Source organism: Oncorhynchus tshawytscha, unplaced genomic scaffold (assembly GCF_018296145.1).
Source record: "Oncorhynchus tshawytscha isolate Ot180627B unplaced genomic scaffold, Otsh_v2.0 Un_contig_3521_pilon_pilon, whole genome shotgun sequence".
Taxonomy (NCBI): domain Eukaryota; kingdom Metazoa; phylum Chordata; class Actinopteri; order Salmoniformes; family Salmonidae; genus Oncorhynchus; species Oncorhynchus tshawytscha.
In genome coordinates, this window is record NW_024609370.1 from 301 (window position 1) to 15000 (window position 14700).

A 14700-nucleotide genomic window follows, 5' to 3' on the forward strand; every position below is an offset into this window, starting at 1 on the left:
CCTGGACTGAACCATGTCATCTCCTTTCCCTGGACTGAAACAACAAGAGAGAAGATCCTCATGTCATCTCCTTTCCCCTGGACTGAAACAACAAGAGAGAGAGATCCTCATGTCATCTCCTTTCCCCTGGACTACGAAACAACAAGAGAGAGATCCTCATGTCTTTCCCTGGACTGAAACTCCTCATGTCACCCTGGACTGAAACCAACAAGAGAGAGAGAGATCCTCATGTCATCTCTTTACCCTGGACTGAAACAACAAGAGAGAGTCATGTCATCTCCTTTACCCTGGACTGAACCATGTCACACCCTGGACTGAAACAACAAGAGAGATCCTCATGTCATCTCCTTTACCCTGGATCCTCATGAACCTGAAACCAAGAGAGAGAGATCCTCATGTCATCTCCTTTACCCTGGACTGAACCAACATGTCATCTCCTTTGCCCTGGAAGCAAGAGAGATCCTCATGTCATCTCCTTTACCTGGACTGAACAACAAGAGAGAGAGATCCTCATGTCATCTCCTTTACCCTGGACTGAAACCAAGAGAGAGAGATCCTCAGAGCTTTACCCTGGACTCCTCATGTCATGTCATCTCCTTTACCCTGGACTGAACCAACAAGAGAGAGAGAGATCCTCATGTCATCTCATGCCCTGGACTGAACCAACAAGAGAGAGAGATCCTCATGTCATCTCCTTTACCTGGACTGAACCAACAAAGAGAGAGTCTCATGTCATCTCCTTTACCACTGTCAAGAGAGAGAGATCCTCATCATCTCCTTTACCCTGGACTGAACCAACAAGAGAGAGAGATCCCTCATGTCATCTCCTTTACCCTGGACTGAACCAACAAGAGAGAGAGATCACTCTTTATGGACTGAACCAACAAGAGAGAGGTCCTCATGTCATCTCCTTTACCCTGGACTGAACCAACAAGAGAGAGAGATCCTCATGTCATCTCCTTTCCTGGACTGTCATCTCCTTTACCCTGGACTGAACCAACAAGAGAGAGAGATCCTCATGTCATCTCCTTTACCCTGTCACCTGGACTCAAGAGAGAGAGAGATCCTCATTTCACCCTGGACTGAAACAACAAGAGAGAGAGATCCTCATGTCATCTCCTTTCCCTGGACTGAAACAACAAGAGAGAGATCCTCATGTCATCTCCTTTACCCTGGACTGAAACAACAAGAGAGAGAGATCCTCATGTCATCTCCTTTACCCTGGACTGAACCAACAAGAAGAGAGATCCTCATGTCATCTCCTTTACCCTGGACTGAACCAACAGAATCCTCAGTCATCTCCTTTACCCTGGACTGAGATCCTCCATGTCATCTCCTTTACCCTGGACTGAACCAACAACAGAGAGATCCTCATGTCATCTCCTTTACCCTGGACTGAACCAACAAGAGAGAGATCCTCATGTCATCTCTCCTTTACCCTGGACTGAAACAACAAGAGAGAGATCCTCATGTCATCTCCTTTACCCTGGACTGAAACAACAAGAGAGATCCTCATGTCATCTCCTTTACCCTGGACTGAAACAACAAGAGAGATCCTCATGTCATCTTCTTTACCCTGGACTGAAACAACAAGAGAGAGATCCTCATGTCATCTCCTTTACCCTGGACTGAAACAACAAGAGAGATCCTCATGTCATCTCCTTTACCCTGGACTGAAACAACAAGAGAGAGATCCTCATGTCATCTCCTTTACCCTGGACTGAAACAACAAGAAGATCTCATGTCATCTCCTTTACCCTGGACTGAAACAAGAAGAGAGATCCTCATGTCATCTCCTTTACCCTGGACTGAACCAACAGAGAGATCCTCATGATCCTTCACCCTGGACTCATCTCCTCTGCTTTACCTGGACTGAAACAACAAAAGAGAGATCCTCATGTCATCTCCTTTACCCTGGACTGAAACAGCAAGTCAAGATTGTCATCTCCTTTACCCTGGACTCATCTCATGTCATCTCCTTTACCTGGACTGAAACAACAAGAGAGATCCTCATGTCATCTCCTTTACCCTGGACTGAAACAACAAGAGAGAGATCCTCATGTCATCTCCTTTGGACCCCCTGGACTGAAACAACCCACTGAAAACAAGAGAGAGAGATCCTCATGTCATCTCCTTTACCCTGGACTGAAACAACAAGAGAGATCCTCATGTCATCTCCTTTACCCTGGACTGAAACAACAAGAGAGAGATCCTCATGTCATCTCCTTTACCCTGGACTGAAACAAGAGATCTTCCTGTCTTCTTTACCTGGAGAGAGATCCTCATGTCATCTTCCCTTTACCCTGGACTGAAACAACAAATCAGAGATCACTCATGTCATCTCCTTTACCCTGGACTGAAACAACAAGAAGAGAGATCCTCATGTCATCTCCTTTACCCTGGACTGAAACAACAAGAGAGAGATCCTCATGTCATCTCCTTTACCCTGGACTGAAACACTGAAACAAAGAGAGATCCTCATGTCATCTCCTTTACCCTGGACTGAAACAACAAGAGAGAGATCCTCATGTCATCTCCTTTACCCTGGACTGACAACATCAACTCATGTCATCTCCTTTACCCTGGAGATGAACAACAAGAGAGATCTTCATGTCATCTCCTTTACCCTGGACTGAAACAACAGAGATCCTCATGTCATCTCCTTTACCCTGGACTGATCCTCATGTCATCTCCTTGACCCAGTGGACTGAAAACAGAGATCCTCATGTCATCTCCTTTACCCTGGACTGAAACAACAAGAGAGATCCTCATGTCATCTCCTTTACCCTGGACTGAAACAACAAGAGAGAGAGAGATCCTCATGTCATCTCCTTTACCCTGGACTGAAACAACAAGAGAGAGAGATCCTCATGTCATCTCCTTTACCCTGGACTGAAACAACAAGAGAGATCCTCATGTCATCTCCTTTACCCTGGACTGAAACAACAGAGAGAGATCCTCATGTCATCTCCTTTACCCTGGACTGAAACAACAAGAGAGATCCTCATGTCATCTCCTTTACCCTGGACTGAAACAACAAGAGATCCTCATGTCATCTCCTTTACCCTGGACTGAACCAGAGAATCCTCATGTCATCTCCTTTACCCTGGACTGAAACAACAAGAGAGATCCTCATGTCATCTCCTTTACCCTGGACTGAAACCTGGAGGAAGTAGGGTGTAGAGTCATACCTGGTAGGAAGTAGGGAGGAGGGTTAGGACATGGTTCCTCTGACTTCAATGATGTCTCCATTGCCTCTGCTGAACAGCTGAGGAGAGAAACCACAAAATGATCACAATAATTGACAAGGCCTTTTCCTCCAGAAAATAAGTCAAGGGTCATGATTGTCAATTATCTGACCAAGACCTTGTTGAGACAGTGGTCAAATATCTGTCTCAAACCTTGTTGAGAGAGCGTGTCAAGGTGTTGATTGGCTCTCCTGTCACCTCATTTGTCAGTCACCTCATCAACTGCGTCAGCTGACAGACAGGTGTGTTTCAGGTGGATCTGGCCACTCCCACAGGAGCAGGTTTGAGTAGGGTGAAGTATTACTGATCTAAGATCAGTTTTATTCTGTTTGAGTGAAACTTCCAGCGAATGGGGGCTTCAGCCCCAAAGCACTGTTCCAGGACCAGCTCTTCCTGTCTCTTCTCTTCCAGCTGAGGGCTTCAGCCCCAAAGCACTGTTCAGGACCAGCTCTTCCTGTCTCTTCTCTTCCAGCTAAGGGCTTCAGCCCCAAAGCACTGTTCCAGGACCAGCTCTTCCTGTCTCTTCTCTTCCAGCTAAGGGCTTCAGCCCCAAGCACTGTTCCAGGACCAGCTCTTCCTGTCTCTCCTCTTCTCGCTGAGGGGGCTTCAGCCCCAAAGCACTGTTCCAGGACCAGCTCTTCCTGTCTCTCCTCTTCTCGCTGAGGGGGCTTCAGCCCCAAAGCACTGTTCCAGGACCAGCTCTTCCTGTCTCTCCTCTTCCAGCTAAGGGCTTCAGCCCCAAAGCACTGTTCCAGGACCAGCTCTTCCTGTCTCTCCTCTTCTCGCTGAGGGGGCTTCAGCCCCAAAGCACTGTTCCAGGACCAGCTCTTCCTGTCTCTTCTCTTCTAGCTAACTTTGACCCAGGACCACACCGAGCCAATATTCTTATGCCTCAATGCATATATCAGGGGTGACACAGGATGAGAATGGATACTGTCCATTATTATTTCTTCAGGGCCTGGTAGAGATGTACTTTTTTGTCTGACCAGGAACGACTCTGGGCCCTATCACTACCTGTATCACTGAATGTATATAAGAACCCTGTGACGTTTGTAAAAGTTGATAATTTCTTTAACTTATTTGATTTAAAACCTGTGTTTTTTTGTTTTTTTAAGCACTTCTGCATCCTGGACACTGGATGTAACTCTGACCTGGACACTGGATGTAACTCTGAGCTGGATGCTGGATGTAACTCTGAGCTGGACACTGGATGTAACTCTGAGCTGGATGCTGGATGTAACTCTGAGCTGGATGCTGGATGTAACTCTGAGCTGGATGCTGGATGTAACTCTGAGCTGGATGCTGGATGTAACTCTGAGCTGGATGCTGGATGTAACTCTGAGCTGGATGCTGGATGTAACTCTGAGCTGGATGCTGGATGTAACTCTGAGCTGGATGCTGGATGTAACTCTGAGCTGGATGCTGGATGTAACTCTGAGCTGGATGCTGGATGTAACTCTGTAAGCTGGATGCTGGATGTAACTCTGAGCTGGATGCTGGATGTAACTCTGAGCTGGATGCTGGATGTAACTCTGAGCTGGATGCTGGATGTAACTTTGGATGCTGGATGTAACTCTGAGCTGGATGCTGGATGTAACTCTGAGCTGATGCTGGATGTAACTCTGAGCTGGATGCTGGATGTAACTCTGAGCTGGATGCTGGATGCTGGATGTAACTCTGAGCTGGATGCTGGATGTAACTCTGAGCTGGATGCTGGATGTAACTCTGAGCTGGATGCTGGATGTAACTCTGAGCTGGATGCTGGATGTAACTCTGAGCTGGATGCTGGATGTAACTCTGAGCTGGATGCTGGATGTAACTGAGCTGGATGCTGGATGCTGGATGCTGGATGTAACTCTGAGCTGGATGCTGGATGTAACTCTGAGCTGGATGCTGGATGTAACTCTGAGCTGGATGCTGGATGTAACTATGAGCTGGATGCTGGATGTAACTCTGAGCTGGATGCTGGATGTAACTCTGAGCTGGATGCTGGATGTAACTCTGAGCTGGATGCTGGGATGTAACTCTGAGCTGGATGCTGGATGTAACTCTGAGCTGGATGCTGGATGTAACTTATGAGCTGGATGCTGGATGTAACTATGAACTGGATGCTGGATGTAACTCTGAGCTGAGCTGGATGTAACTGAGCTGGATGCTGGATGTAAGATGGATGCTGGATGTAACTCTGAGCTGGATGCTGGATGTAACTCTGAGCTGGATGCTGGATGTACTCAGCTGGATGCTGGATGTAACCTGAGCTGATGCTGGATGAGTCACATGGATGGGCTGGTGCACAACTTGAGCTGGAGCTGGATGTAACCTGGATGCTGGTTTGGCTGGAGTAAGCTGGATGCTGGATGTAACTCTGAGCTGGATGCTGGATGTAACTCTGAGCTGGATGCTGGATGTAACTCTGAGCTGGATGCTGGATGTAACTCTGAGCTGGATGCTGGATGTAACTGAGCTGGATGCTGGATGTAACTCTGAGCTGGATGCTGGATGTAACTCTGAGCTGGATGTAACTCTGAGCTGGATGCTGGATGTAACTCTGAGCTGGATGCTGGATGTAACTCTGAGCTGGATGCTGGATGTAACTCTGAGCTGGATGCTGGATGTAACTCTGAGCTGGATGCTGGATGTAACTCTGAGCTGGATGCTGGATGTAACTCTGAGCTGGATGCTGGATGTAACTCTGAGCTGGATGCTGGATGTAACTCTGAGCTGGATGCTGGATGTAACTCTGAGCTGGCTGGATGTAACTCTGGATGTAACTCTGAGCTGGATGTAACTCTGCTGGATGCTGGATGTAACTCTGAGCTGGATGCTGGATGTAACTCTGAGCTGGATGCTGGATGTAGCTGGAGCTGGATGTAACTCTGAGCTGGTAATGCTGGATGTAACTTGAGCTGGATGTAACTCTGAGCTGGATGCTGGATGTAACTCTGAGCTGGATGCTGGCTGCTGGATGTAACTCTGAGCTGGATGCTGGATGTAACTCTGAGCTGGATGCTGGATGTAACTCTGAGCTGGATGCTGGATGTAACTCTGAGCTGGATGCTGGATGTAACTCTGAGCTGGATGCTGGATGTAACTCTGAGCTGGATGCTGGATGTAACTCTGAGCTGGATGCTGGATGTAACTCTGAGCTGGATGCTGGATGCTGGATGTAACTCTGAGCTGGATGCTGGATGTAACTCTGAGCTGGATGCTGGATGTAACTCTGAGCTGGATGCTGGATGTAACTATGAGCTGGATGCTGGATGTAACTCTGAGCTGGATGCTGGATGTAACTCTGAGCTGGATGCTGGATGTAACTCTGAGCTGGATGCTGGATGTAACTCTGAGCTGGATGCTGGATGTAACTCTGAGCTGGATGCTGGATGTAACTATGAGCTGGATGCTGGATGTAACTATGAACTGGATGCTGGATGTAACTGAGCTGGAGCTGGATGTAACTCTAAGATGGATGCTGGATGTAACTCTGAGCTGGATGCTGGATGTAACTCTGAGCTGGATGCTGGATGTATCACATGAGCTGGATGCTGATGTAACTCTGAGCTGGATGCTGATGAGCTGGAGTCACATAGGGCGGTGCAGCTGGATGCTGGATGTAACCAGCTGGATGCTGGTCCGGGTTTGGCTGTAGGTGCTGGATGTAACTCTGAGCTGGATGCTGGATGTAACTCTGAGCTGGATGCTGGATGTAACTCTGAGCTGGATGCTGGATGTAACTCTGAGCTGGATGCTGGATGTAACTATGAGCTGGATGTAACTCTGAGCTGGATGGAGCTGGATGTAACTCTGAGCTGGATGCTGGATGTAACTCTGAGCTGGATGCTGGATGTAACTCTGAGATGGATGCTGGATGCAGCTGGATGGTGTAACTCTGAGCTGGAGTTGGATGTAACTCTGAGCTGGATGCTGGATGTAACTCTGAGCTGGATGCTGGATGTAACTATCTGAGCTGGATGCTGGATGTAACTCTGAGCTGGATGCTGGATGTAACTCTGAGCTGGATGCTGGATGTAACTCTGAGCTGGATGTTGGATGCTGGATGTAACTCTGAGCTGGAATGCTGGATGTAACTCTGAGCTGGATGCTGGATGTAACTCTGAGCTGGATGCTGGATAATTATGAGCTGGATGCTGGATGTAACTATGAACTGGATGCTGGATGTAACTCTGAGCTGGATGTAACTCTAAGATGGATGCTGGATGTAACTCTGAGCTGGATGCTGGATGTAACTCTGAGCTGGATGCTGGATGTAACTATGAACTGGATGCTGGATGTAACTCTGAGCTGGATGTAACTCTAAGATGGATGCTGGATGTAACTCTGAGCTGGATGCTGGATGTATCACATTACGGCCGTGATCGGGAATCACATAGGGCGGTGCACAATTTGCCCAGCGTCGTTCGGGTTTGGCTGGAGTAGGTGCTGGATGTAACTCTGAGCTGGATGCTGGATGTAACTCTGAGCTGGATGTTGGATGTAACTCTGAGCTGGATGCTGGATGTAACTCTGAGCTGGATGCTGGATGTAACTCTGAGCTGGATGCTGGATGTAACTCTGAGCTGGATGCTGGATGTAACTCTGAGCTGGATGTAACTCTGAGCTGGATGTAACTCTGAGCTGGATGCTGAATGTAACTCTGAGCTGGATGCTGGATGTAACTCTGAGCTGGATGCTGGATGTAACTCTGAGCGGGATGTAACTCTGAGCTGGATGTAACTCTGAGCTGGATGTAACTCTGAGCTGGATGCTGGATGTAACTCTGAGCTGGATGCTGGATGTAACTCTGAGCGGGATGTAACTCTGAGCTGGATGTAACTCTGAGCTGGATGTAACTCTGAGCTGGATGTAACTCTGAGCTGGATGCTGGATGTAACTCTGACCTGGATGCTGGATGTAACTCTGAGCTGGATGCTGGATGTAACTCTGAGCTGGATGTAACTCTGAGCTGGAGCTGGATGCTGGATGTAACTCTGAGCTGGATGCTGGATGTAACTCTGAGCTGGATGCTGGATGTAACTCTGAGCTGGATGCTGGATGTAACTCTGACCTGGATGCTGGATGTAACTCTGAGCTGGATGCTGGATGTAACTCTGAGCTGGATGCTGGATGTAACTATGAGCTGGATGCTGGATGTAACTCTGAGCTGGATGCTGGATGTAACTATGAGCTGGATGCTGGATGTAACTCTGAGCTGGATGCTGGATGTAACTCTAAGATGGATGCTGGATGTAACTATGAGCTGGATGTTGGATGTATCCAGGCTGTATCACATTACGGCCGTGATCGGGAGTCACACAGGGCGGTGCACAATTGGCCCAGCATCGTCCGGGTTTGGCTGGAGTAGGCCTTCATTGTAAATAAGAATTTTTTCTTAACTGACTTGCATTGTTAGGTGAACAAAAAAATATATAATTTGTATTTTTTTTTTTTTTTTACACAGGCAGCCCAATTTCTCATATGTTTTCCACTAATTAGTATTTCGACCAATCACAGATCTTTTCAAAGCAGATATTTTCTGTCTAAAGGGGCTAAAAGACACCGTTAGAAGTATCATCAAAACAGACACATTGTGTATTATTTCATATCATCAGGCAATTGAATTTAATTGTATAATCTCAGCACAATCTCCTATGCAGAAACTGTTGTGAGAGTCCGTTGACGTATTTCCCATCGCTGCCCCGACGAGGACACACCGATGAAATAGTCTGGCGAGTCCTTGATTGTGAAGCCGGAAGTAAATCTGTCCAAAACCAAATATCTGAAACGACGCGAAAGGAGAGAGAGAGAGTTCCGCTCAGAGTTCCGCCAGATCGGGGTTTCTAGTCAGACAACAATACATCCATTTTGAACACAGTAGCAGTTAACGGTTGTAGACTATTTGATGCCAGAATGTGTCAGTATTAAATAATGGGGAGAAATTCAAATTAAATTGAATCCTCGTCTTTTCCTGTCCGGAAAGCTTTTGACATCTGTTTTTCCAATGATGATGACTCCTCCACTCTGAAAAAACAGAATAGATATTTCAACATGTATGCTTTAAACTGGGGCTTCAAACCACTTTAGTGTAATCAATACAATAGTCACAATTCAAAATGAGTGTCAGTTTATTTATGTCAATATTATATCAATATTCAATATCAAGATCGAGTGGCGCAGCGATCTGAGGAACTACAGACCCTGGTTCGATTCCAGGCTGTATCACAGCGGTCTGAGGAACTACAGACCCTGGTTCGATCTCAGGCTGTATCACAGTGGTCTGAGGAACTACAGACCCTGGTTCGATTCCAGGCTGTATCACAGTGGTCTGAGGAACTACAGACCCTGGTTCGATTCCAGGCTGTATCACAGCGGTCTGAGGAACTACAGACCCTGGTTCGATTCCAGGCTGTATCACAGCGGTCTGAGGAACTACAGACCCTGGTTCGATTCCAGGCTGTATCACAGTGGTCTGAGGAACTACAGACCCTGGTTCGATTCCAGGCTGTATCACAGCGGTCTAAGGCACTGCATCTCAGTGCTAGAGGAGTCACTACAGACCCTAGATCCATTCCAGACTGTATCACAGCGGTCTGAGGAACTACAGACCCTGGTTCGATTCCAGGCTGTATCAAAGTGGTCTGAGGAACTACAGACCCTGGTTCGATTCCAGGCTGTATCACAGCGGTCTAAGGCACTGCATCTCAGCGCTAGAGGAGTCACTACAGACCCTAGATCCATTCCAGGCTGTATCACAGCGGTCTGAGGAACTACAGACCCTGGTTCGATTCCAGGCTGTATCACAGCGGTCTAAGGCACTGCATCTCAGTGCTAGAGGAGTCACTACAGACCCTAGATCCATTCCAGGCTGTATCACAGCAGTCTGAGGAACTACAGACCCTGGTTCGATTCCAGGCTGTATCACAGCGGTCTAAGGCACTGCATCTCAGCGCTAGAGGAGTCACTACAGACCCTAGATCCATTCCAGGCTGTATCACAGTGGTATGAGGAACTACAGACCCTGGTTCGATTCCAGGCTGTATCACAGCGGTCTAAGGCACTGCATCTCAGTGCTAGAGGAGTCACTACAGACCCTAGATCCATTCCAGGCTGTATCACAGCAGTCTGAGGAACTACAGACCCTGGTTCGATTCCAGGCTGTATCACAGCGGTCTAAGGCACTGCATCTCAGTGCTAGAGGAGTCACTACAGACCCTAGATCCATTCCAGGCTGTATCACAGCAGTCTGAGGAACTACAGACCCTGGTTCGATTCCAGGCTGTATCACAGCGGTCTAAGGCACTGCATCTCAGTGCTAGAGGAGTCACTACAGACCCTGGTTCGATTCCAGGCTGTATCACAGTGGTCTGAGGAACTACAGACCCTGGTTCGATTCCAGGCTGTATCACAGCGGTCTAAGGCACTGCATCTCAGTGCTAGAGGAGTCACTACAGACCCTGGTTCCGATTCCAGGCTGTATCACAGCGGTCTGAGGAACTACAGACCCTGGTTCGATTCCAGGCCGGATCACAGCGGTCTAAGGCACTGCATCTCAGTGCTAGAGGAGTCACTACAGACCCTAGATCCATTCCAGGCTGTATCACAGCAGTCTGAGGAACTACAGACCCTGGTTCGATTCCAGGCTGTATCACAGCGGTCTAAGGCACTGCATCTAAGCGCTAGAGGAGTCACTACAGACCCTAGATCCATTCCAGGCTGTATCACAGTGGTATGAGGAACTACAGACCCTGGTTCGATTCCAGGCTGTATCACAGCGGTCTAAGGCACTGCATCTCAGTGCTAGAGGAGTCACTACAGACCCTAGATCCATTCCAGGCTGTATCACAGCAGTCTGAGGAACTACAGACCCTGGTTCGATTCCAGGCTGTATCACAGCGGTCTAAGGCACTGCATCTCAGTGCTAGAGGAGTCACTACAGACCCTAGATCCATTCCAGGCTGTATCACAGTGGTCTGAGGAACTACAGACCCTGGTTCGATTCCAGGCTGTATCACAGCGGTCTAAGGCACTGCATCTCAGTGCTAGAGGAGTCACTACAGACCCTAGATCCATTCCAGGCTGTATCACAGCAGTCTGAGGAACTACAGACCCTGGTTCGATTCCAGGCTGTATCACAGCGGTCTAAGGCACTGCATCTCAGCGCTAGAGGAGTCACTACAGACCCTAGATCCATTCCAGGCTGTATCACAGTGGTATGAGGAACTACAGACCCTGGTTCGATTCCAGGCTGTATCACAGCGGTCTAAGGCACTGCATCTCAGTGCTAGAGGAGTCACTACAGACCCTAGATCCATTCCAGGCTGTATCACAGCAGTCTGAGGAACTACAGACCCTGGTTCGATTCCAGGCTGTATCACAGCGGTCTAAGGCACTGCATCTCAGTGCTAGAGGAGTCACTACAGACCCTAGATCCATTCCAGGCTGTATCACAGCAGTCTGAGGAACTACAGACCCTGGTTCGATTCCAGGCTGTATCACAGCGGTCTAAGGCACTGCATCTCAGTGCTAGAGGAGTCACTACAGACCCTGGTTCGATTCCAGGCTGTATCACAGTGGTCTGAGGAACTACAGACCCTGGTTCGATTCCAGGCTGTATCACAGCGGTCTAAGGCACTGCATCTCAGTGCTAGAGGAGTCAGTACAGACCCTGGTTCGATTCCAGGCTGTATCACAGCGGTCTGAGGAACTACAGACCCTGGTTCGATTCCAGGCTGTATCACAGCGGTCTAAGGCACTTCATCTCAGTGCTAGAGGAGTCACTACAGACCCTAGATCCATTCCAGGCTGTATCACAGCAGTCTGAGGAACTACAGACCCTGGTTCGATTCCAGGCTGTATCACAGCGGTCTAAGGCACTGCATCTAAGCGCTAGAGGAGTCACTACAGACCCTAGATCCATTCCAGGCTGTATCACAGTGGTATGAGGAACTACAGACCCTGGTTCGATTCCAGGCTGTATCACAGCGGTCTAAGGCACTGCATCTCAGTGCTAGAGGAGTCACTACAGACCCTAGATCCATTCCAGGCTGTATCACAGCAGTCTGAGGAACTACAGACCCTGGTTCGATTCCAGGCTGTATCACAGCGGTCTAAGGCACTGCATCTCAGTGCTAGAGGAGTCACTACAGACCCTGGTCCGATTCCAGGCTGTATCACAGTGGTCTGAGGAACTACAGACCCTGGTTCGATTCCAGGCTGTATCACAGCGGTCTAAGGCACTGCATCTCAGTGCTAGAGGAGTCACTACAGACCCTAGATCCATTCCAGGCTGTATCACAGCAGTCTGAGGAACTACAGACCCTGGTTCGATTCCAGGCTGTATCACAGCGGTCTAAGGCACTGCATCTCAGTGCTAGAGGAGTCACTACAGACCCTAGATCCATTCCAGGCTGTATCACAGCAGTCTGAGGAACTACAGACCCTGGTTCGATTCCAGGCTGTATCACAGCGGTCTAAGGCACTGCATCTCAGTGCTAGAGGAGTCACTACAGACCCTGGTTCGATTCCAGGCTGTATCACAGTGGTCTGAGGAACTACAGACCCTGGTTCGATTCCAGGCTGTATCACAGCGGTCTAAGGCACTGCATCTCAGTGCTAGAGGAGTCACTACAGACCCTAGATCCATTCCAGGCTGTATCACAGCGGTCTGAGGAACTACAGACCCTGGTTCGATTCCAGGCTGTATCACAGCGGTCTGAGGAACTACAGACCCTGGTTCGATTCCAGGCTGTATCACAGCGGTCTAAGGCACTGCATCTCAGTGCTAGAGGAGTCACTACAGACCCTAGATCCATTCCAGGCAGTATCACAGCGGTCTGAGGAACTACAGACCCTGGTTCGATTCCAGGCTGTATCACAGCGGTCTAAGGCACTGCATCTCAGTGCTAGAGGAGTCACTACAGACCCTAGATCCATTCCAGGCTGTATCACAGCAGTCTGAGGAACTACAGACCCTGGTTCGATTCCAGGCTGTATCACAGCGGTCTAAGGCACTGCATCTCAGTGCTAGAGGAGTCACTACAGACCCTAGATCCATTCCAGGCTGTATCACAGTGGTCTGAGGAACTACAGACCCTGGTTCGATTCCAGGCTGTATCACAGCGGTCTAAGGCACTGCATCTCAGTGCTAGAGGAGTCACTACAGACCCTAGATCCATTCCAGGCTGTATCACAGCAGTCTGAGGAACTACAGACCCTGGTTCGATTCCAGGCTGTATCACAGCGGTCTAAGGCACTGCATCTCAGTGCTAGAGGAGTCACTACAGACCCTAGATCCATTCCAGGCTGTATCACAGCAGTCTGAGGAACTACAGACCCTGGTTCGATTCCAGGCTGTATCACAGCGGTCTAAGGCACTGCATCTCAGTGCTAGAGGAGTCACTACAGACCCTGGTTCGATTCCAGGCTGTATCACAGTGGTCTGAGGAACTACAGACCCTGGTTCGATTCCAGGCTGTATCACAGCGGTCTAAGGCACTGCATCTCAGTGCTAGAGGAGTCACTACAGACCCTGGTTCCATTCCAGGCTGTATCACAGCGGTCTGAGGAACTACAGACCCTGGTTCGATTCCAGGCGGATCACAGCGGTCTAAGGCACTGCATCTCAGTGCTAGAGGAGTCACTACAGACCCTAGATCCATTCCAGGCTGTATCACAGCAGTCTGAGGAACTACAGACCCTGGTTCGATTCCAGGCTGTATCACAGCGGTCTAGGGCACTGCATCTCAGTGCTAGAGGAGTCACTACAGACCCTAGATCCATTCCAGGCTGTATCACAGTGGTATGAGGAACTACAGACCCTGGTTCGATTCCAGGCTGTATCACAACGGTCTAAGGCACTGCATCTCAGTGCTAGAGGAGTCACTACAGACCCTAGATCCATATCAGGCTGTATCACAGCGGTCTGAGGAACTACAGACCCTGGTTCGATTCCAGGCTGTATCACAGCGGTCTAAGGCACTGCATCTCAGTGCTAGAGGAGTCACTACAGACCCTAGATCCATTCCAGGCTGTATCACAGCAGTCTGAGGAACTACAGACCCTGGTTCGATTCCAGGCTGTATCACAGCGGTCTAAGGCACTGCATCTCAGTGCTAGAGGAGTCACTACAGACCCTAGATCCATTCCAGGCTGTATCACAGTGGTCTGAGGAACTACAGACCCTGGTTCGATTCCAGGCTGTATCACAGCGGTCTAAGGCACTGCATCTCAGTGCTAGAGGAGTCACTACAGACCCTAGATCCATTCCAGGCTGTATCACAGTGGTATGAGGAACTACAGACCCTGGTTCGATTCCAGGCTGTATCACAGCGGTCTAAGGCACTGCATCTCAGTGCTAGAGGAGTCACTACAGACCCTAGATCCATTCCAGGCTGTATCACAGTGGTCTGAGGAACTACAGACCCTGGTTCGATTCCAGGCTGTATCACAGCGGTCTAAG